Source organism: Sander lucioperca, chromosome 7 (assembly GCF_008315115.2).
Source record: "Sander lucioperca isolate FBNREF2018 chromosome 7, SLUC_FBN_1.2, whole genome shotgun sequence".
Lineage (NCBI taxonomy): Eukaryota > Metazoa > Chordata > Actinopteri > Perciformes > Percidae > Sander > Sander lucioperca.
In genome coordinates, this window is record NC_050179.1 from 20,263,277 (window position 1) to 20,272,286 (window position 9,010).

Here is a 9,010-nt window from a genome sequence, read left to right on the forward strand (position 1 = left end):
TAGTATGACGTTTTATAACTTTTCGACATACTATACTATGACTTTTTTGACTTTTTCGACATACTACACTATGACGTTTTATAACTTTTTCGACATACTACACTATGACTTTCTATAACTTTTTCTTTTTCAACATACTATGCTATGACATTTTATAACTTTTTTCGCCATACTGGACTATGACTTTTTATGACTTTTTATTTTTCGACATACTATACTATGACTTGTTATGACTTTTATAACATTTTCGACATACTATAGTATGACTATAGTATGACTTTTTATAACTTTTTCGACATACTATACAATGACTTTTTATAACTTTTTCGACATACTATACAATGACTTTTTATGACTTTTTCGACATTCTATACAATGACTTTTTATGACTTTTTCGACATACTATACTGTGACTTTTTGTAACTTTTTCGACATACTATACAATGACTTTTTATGACTTTTTCGACATACTATACTGTGACTTTTTGTAACTTTTTCGACATACTATACAATGACTTTTTATAACTTTTTCGACATACTATACAATTACTTTTTATGACTTTTTCGACATACTATACTGTGACTTTTTATAACTTTTTCTTTTTCGAAATACTACACTATGACTTTTTATGACTGTTCCTTTTTCGACATACTACACTATGACTGTTTATGACTTTTTCGACATACTACACTATGACTTTTTATAAATTTTTCTTTTTTGACATACGATACTATGACTTTTTTGACATATTATACTATGACTTGTTATGACTTTTTTTCGACATACTATACTATGACTTTTTATAACTTTTTCGACGTACTATACTTGACTTTTTATAACTTTTTCTTTTTCGACATACTACACTATGACTTTTTATGACTTTTTTCGAAATACTATACTATGACTTTTTATAACTTTTCGACATACTATACTATGACTTTTCATCACTTTTCGACATACTATACTATGACTTTTTATAACTTTTTCTTTTTCGAAATACTACACTATGACGTTTTATGACTTTTCGACATACTATACTGTGACTTTTTATAACTTTTTCGACATACTACAGTATGACTTTTTATAACTTTCTTTTTCGATACGTTATGACTTTTTATACTTTTCGACATACTATACGACTTTTATGACTTTTTCGACATACTACACTATGACGTTTTATAACTTTCTTTTTCGACATACGTATAGTATGACTTTTTATAACTTTTCGACATACTATACTACGACTTGTTATGACTTTTTCGACATACTACACTATGACGTTTTATAACTTTTGGACATACTATGCTATGACTTTTTATAACTTTTTGGACATACTATACTATGACTTTTTATAACTTTTTCTTTTTCGAAATACTACACTATAACTTTTTATGACTGTTTCTTTTTCGACATACTACACTATGACTTTTTATAACTTTTCGACATACTATACTATGACTGTTTATGACTTTTTCGACATACTACACTGTGAATTTTATAACTTTTTCAATATACTTACACTATGACTTTTTATAACTCTTTCTTTTTTGACATACGATACTATGACTTTTTTGACATATTATACTATGACTTTTTATAACTTTTTCGACATACTATGGTATGACTTTTTATAACTTTTTCGACGTACTATACTTGACTTTTTATGACTTTTTATAACTTTTCGACATACTATACTATGACTTTTCATCACTTTTCGACATACTATACTGTGACTTTTTGTAACTTTTTCGACATACTATACTATGACTTTTTATAACTTTTTCTTTTTCGACATACGATACTATGACTTTTTTGACATATTATACTATGACGTTTTATAACTTTTCGACATACTATACTATGACTTTTTATGACTTTTTTCGACATACTATACTATGACTTTTATAACTTTTTCGACATACTCTACTATGACGTTTTATAACTTTTCGACATACTATACAATGACTTTTTATGACTTTTTCGACATACTATACTGTGACTTTTTGTAACTTTTTCGACATACTATACAATGACTTTTTATGACTTTTTCGACATACTATACTGTGACTTTTTGTAACTTTTTCGACATACTATACAATGACTTTTTATAACTTTTTCTTTTTCGAAATACTACACTATGACTTTATGACTGTTCCTTTTTCGACATACTACACTATGACTGTTTATGACTTTTTCGACATACTACACTATGACTTTTTATAACTTTTTCTTTTTTGACATACGATACTATGACTTTTTTGACATATTATACTATGACTTGTTATGACTTTTTTTCGACATACTATACTATGACTTTTCATCACTTTTCGACATACTATACTGTGACTTTTTGTAACTTTTTCGACATACTATACTATGACCTTTTATAACTTTTTCTTTTTCGACATACGATACTATGACTTTTTTGACATATTATACTATGACGTTTTATAACTTTTCGACATACTATACTATGACTTTTTATGACTTTTTTCGACATACTATAATATGACTTTTATAACTTTTTCGACATACTATACTATGACGTTTTATAACTTTTCGACATACTATACTATGACTTTTTATGACTTTTTCGACATACTATACTATGACTTTTATAACTTTTTCGACATACTATACTATGACGTTTTATAACTTTTCGACATACTATACAATGACTTTTTATGACTTTTTCGACATACTATACTGTGACTTTTTGTAACTTTTTCGACATACTATACAATGACTTTTTATGACTTTTTCGACATACTATACTGTGACTTTTTGTAACTTTTTCGACATACTATACAATGACTTTTTATAACTTTTTCGACATACTATACAATTACTTTTTATGACTTTTTCGACATACTATACTGTGACTTTTTATGACTTTTTCTTTTTCGAAATACTACACTATGACTTTTTATGACTGTTCCTTTTTCGACATACGATACTATGACTTTTTTGACATATTATACTATGACTTTTTATAACTTTTTCGACATACTATGCTATGACTTTTTATAACTTTTTCGACGTACTATACTTGACTTTTTATGACTTTTTATAACTTTTCGACATACTATACTATGACTTTTCATCACTTTTCGACATACTATACTGTGACTTTTTGTAACTTTTTCGACATACTATACTATGACTTTTTATAACTTTTTCTTTTTCGACATACGATACTATGACTTTTTTGACATATTATACTATGACGTTTTATAACTTTTCGACATACTATACTATGACTTTTTATGACTTTTTTCGACATACTATACTATGACTTTTATAACTTTTTCGACATACTATACTATGACTTTTATAACTTTTTCGACATACTATACTATGACGTTTTATAACTTTTCGACATACTATACAATGACTTTTTATGACTTTTTCGACATACTATACTGTGAATTTTTGTAACTTTTTCGACATACTATACAATGACTTTTTATGACTTTTTCGACATACTATACTGTGACTTTTTGTAACTTTTTCGACATACTATACAATGACTTTTTATAACTTTTTCGACATACTATACAATTACTTTTTATGACTTTTTCGACATACTATACTGTGACTTTTTATAACTTTTTCTTTTTCGAAATACTACACTATGACTTTATGACTGTTCCTTTTTCGACATACTACACTATGACTGTTCATGACTTTTTCGACATACTACACTATGACTTTTTATAACTTTTTCTTTTTTGACATACGATACTATGACTTTTTTGACATATTATACTATGACTTGTTATGACTTTTTTTCAACATACTATACTATGACTTTTCATCACTTTTCGACATACTATACTGTGACTTTTTGTAACTTTTTCGACATACTATACTATGACCTTTTATAACTTTTTCTTTTTCGACATACGATACTATGACTTTTTTGACATATTATACTATGACGTTTTATAACTTTTCGACATACTATACTATGACTTTTTAATGACTTTTTTCGACATACTATACTATGACTTTTATAACTTTTTCAACATACTATACTATGACGTTTTATAACTTTTCGACATACTATACAATGACTTTTTATGACTTTTTCGACATACTATACTGTGACTTTTTGTAACTTTTTCGACATACTATACAATGACTTTTTATGACTTTTTCGACATACTATACTGTGACTTTTTGTAACTTTTTCGACATACTATACAATGACTTTTTATAACTTTTTCGACATACTATACTGTGACTTTTTGTAACTTTTTCGACATACTATACAATGACTTTTTATAACTTTTTCGACATACTATACAATGACTTTTTATAACTTTTTCGACATACTATACTGTGACTTTTTGTAACTTTTTCGAAATACTATACAATTACTTTTTATGACTTTTTCGACATACTATACTGTGACTTTTTATAACTTTTTCTTTTTCGAAATACTACACTATGACTTTTTATGACTGTTCCTTTTTCGACATACTACACTATGACTGTTTATGACTTTTTCGACATACTACACTATGACTTTTTATAACTTTTTCTTTTTTGACATACGATACTATGACTTTTTTGACATATTATACTATGACTTGTTATGACTTTTTTTCGACATACTATACTATGACTTTTTATAACTTTTTCGACGTACTATACTTGACTTTTTATAACTTTTTCTTTTTCAACATACTATGCTATGACATTTTATAACTTTTTTCGCCATACTGGACTATGACTTTTTAACTTTTTCGACATACTATACTATGACTTGTTATGACTTTTATACATTTTCGACATACTATAGTATGACTATAGTATGACTTTTTATAACTTTTTCGACATACTATACATGACTTTTTATAACTTTTTCGACATACTATACAATGACTTTTTATGACTTTTTCGACATACTATACAATGACTTTTTATGACTTTTTCGACATACTATACTGTGACTTTTTGTAACTTTTTCGACATACTATACAATGACTTTTTATGACTTTTTCGACATACTATACTGTGACTTTTTGTAACTTTTTCGACATACTATACAATGACTTTTTATAACTTTTTCGACATACTATACATACTTTTTATGACTTTTTCGACATACTATACTGTGACTTTTTATAACTTTTTCTTTTTCGAAATACTACACTATGACTTTTTATGACTGTTCCTTTTTCGACATACTACACTATGACTGTTTATGACTTTTTCGACATACTACACTATGACTTTTTATAACTTTTTCTTTTTTGACATACGATACTATGACTTTTTTGACGTATTATAGTATGACTTGTTATGACTTTTTTTCGACATACTATACTATGACTTTTTATAACTTTTTCGACGTACTATACTTGACTTTTTATAACTTTTTCTTTTTCGACATACTACACTATGACTTTTTATGACTTTTTTCGAAATACTATACTATGACTTTTTATAACTTTTCGACATACTATACTATGACTTTTCATCACTTTTCGACATACTATACTATGACTTTTTATAACTTTTTCTTTTTCGAAATACTACACTATGACGTTTTATGACTTTTCGACATACTATACTGTGACTTTTTATAACTTTTTCGACATACTACAGTATGACTTTTTATAACTTTCTTTTTCGACATACTATAGTATGACTTTTTATAACTTTTCGACACTATACTACGACTTGTTATGACTTTTTCGACATACTACACTATGACGTTTTATAACTTTCTTTTTCGACATACGTATAGTATGACGTTTTATAACTTTTCGACATACTATACTACGACTTGTTATGACTTTTTCGACATACTACACTATGACGTTTTATAACTTTTGGACATACTATGCTATGACTTTTTATAACTTTTTGGACATACTATACTATGACTTTTTATAACTTTTTCTTTTTCGAAATACTACACTATAACTTTTTATGACTGTTTCTTTTTCGACATACTACACTATGACTTTTTATAACTTTTCGACATACTATACTATGACTGTTTATGACTTTTTCGACATACTACACTGTGAATTTTATAACTTTTTCAATATACTTACACTATGACTTTTTATAACTCTTTCTTTTTTGACATACGATACTATGACTTTTTTGACATATTATACTATGACTTTTTATAACTTTTTCGACATACTATGCTATGACTTTTTATAACTTTTTCGACGTACTATACTTGACTTTTTATGACTTTTTATAACTTTTCGACATACTATACTATGACTTTTCATCACTTTTCGACATACTATACTGTGACTTTTTGTAACTTTTTCGACATACTATACTATGACTTTTTATAACTTTTTCTTTTTCGACATACGATACTATGACTTTTTTGACATATTATACTATGACGTTTTATAACTTTTCGACATACTATACTATGACTTTTTATGACTTTTTTCGACATACTATACTATGACTTTTATAACTTTTTCGACATACTCTACTATGACGTTTTATAACTTTTCGACATACTATACAATGACTTTTTATGACTTTTTCGACATACTATACTGTGACTTTTTGTAACTTTTTCGACATACTATACAATGACTTTTTATGACTTTTTCGACATAGTATACTGTGACTTTTTGTAACTTTTTCGACATACTATACAATGACTTTTTATAACTTTTTCGACATACTATACAATTACTTTTTATGACTTTTTCGACATACTATACTGTGACTTTTTATAACTTTTTCTTTTTCGAAATACTACACTATGACTTTATGACTGTTCCTTTTTCGACATACTACACTATGACTGTTTATGACTTTTTCGACATACTACACTATGACTTTTTATAACTTTTTCTTTTTTGACATACGATACTATGACTTTTTTGACATATTATACTATGACTTGTTATGACTTTTTTTCGACATACTATACTATGACTTTTCATCACTTTTCGACATACTATACTGTGACTTTTTGTAACTTTTTCGACATACTATACTATGACCTTTTATAACTTTTTCTTTTTCGACATACGATACTATGACTTTTTTGACATACTATACTATGACGTTTTATAACTTTTCGACATACTATACTATGACTTTTTATGACTTTTTTCGACATACTATACTATGACTTTTATAACTTTTTCGACATACTATACTATGACGTTTTATAACTTTTCGACATACTATACTATGACTTTTTATGACTTTTTTCGACATACTATACTATGACTTTTATAACTTTTTCGACATACTATACTATGACGTTTTATAACTTTTCGACATACTATACAATGACTTTTTATGACTTTTTCGACATACTATACTGTGACTTTTTGTAACTTTTTCGACATACTATACAATGACTTTTTATGACTTTTTCGACATACTATACTGTGACTTTTTGTAACTTTTTCGACATACTATACAATGACTTTTTATAACTTTTCGACATACTATACAATTACTTTTTATGACTTTTTCGACATACTATACTGTGACTTTTTATGACTTTTTCTTTTTCGAAATACTACACTATGACTTTTTATGACTGTTCCTTTTTCGACATACGATACTATGACTTTTTTGACATATTATACAATGACTTTTTATGACTTTTTCGACATACTATACTGTGACTTTTTGTAACTTTTTCGACATACTATACAATGACTTTTTATAACTTTTTCGACATACTATACAATTACTTTTTATGACTTTTTCGACATACTATACTGTGACTTTTTATAACTTTTTCTTTTTCGAAATACTACACTATGACTTTTTATGACTGTTCCTTTTTCGACATACTACACTATGACTGTTTATGACTTTTTCGACATACTACACTATGACTTTTTATAAATTTTTCTTTTTTGACATACGATACTATGACTTTTTTGACATATTATAGTATGACTTGTTATGACTTTTTTTCGACATACTATACTATGACTTTTTATAACTTTTTCGACGTACTATACTTGACTTTTTATAACTTTTTCTTTTTCGACATACTACACTATGACTTTTTATGACTTTTTTCGAAATACTATACTATGACTTTTTATAACTTTTCGACATACTATACTATGACTTTTCATCACTTTTCGACATACTATACTATGACTTTTTATAACTTTTTCTTTTTCGAAATACTACACTATGACGTTTTATGACTTTTCGACATACTATACTGTGACTTTTTATAACTTTTTCGACATACTACAGTATGACTTTTTATAACTTTCTTTTTCGACATACGTATAGTATGACTTTTTATAACTTTTCGACACACTATACTACGACTTGTTATGACTTTTTCGACATACTACACTATGACGTTTTATAACTTTCTTTTTCGACATACGTATAGTATGACTTTTTATAACTTTTCGACATACTATACTACGACTTGTTATGACTTTTTCGACATACTACACTATGACGTTTTATAACTTTTGGACATACTATGCTATGACTTTTTATAACTTTTTGGACATACTATACTATGACTTTTTATAACTTTTTCTTTTTCGAAATACTACACTATAACTTTTTATGACTGTTTCTTTTTCGACATACTACACTATGACTTTTTATAACTTTTCGACATACTATACTATGACTGTTTATGACTTTTTCGACATACTACACTGTGAATTTTATAACTTTTTCAATATACTTACACTATGACTTTTTATGACTGTTCCTTTTTCGACATACGATACTATGACTTTTTTGACATATTATACTATGACTTTTTATAACTTTTTCGACATACTATGGTATGACTTTTATAACTTTTTCGACGTACTATACTTGACTTTTTATGACTTTTTATAACTTTTCGACATACTATACTATGACTTTTCATCACTTTTCGACATACTATACTGTGACTTTTTGTAACTTTTTCGACATACTATACTATGACTTTTTATAACTTTTTCTTTTTCGACATACGATACTATGACTTTTTTGACATATTATACTATGACGTTTTAT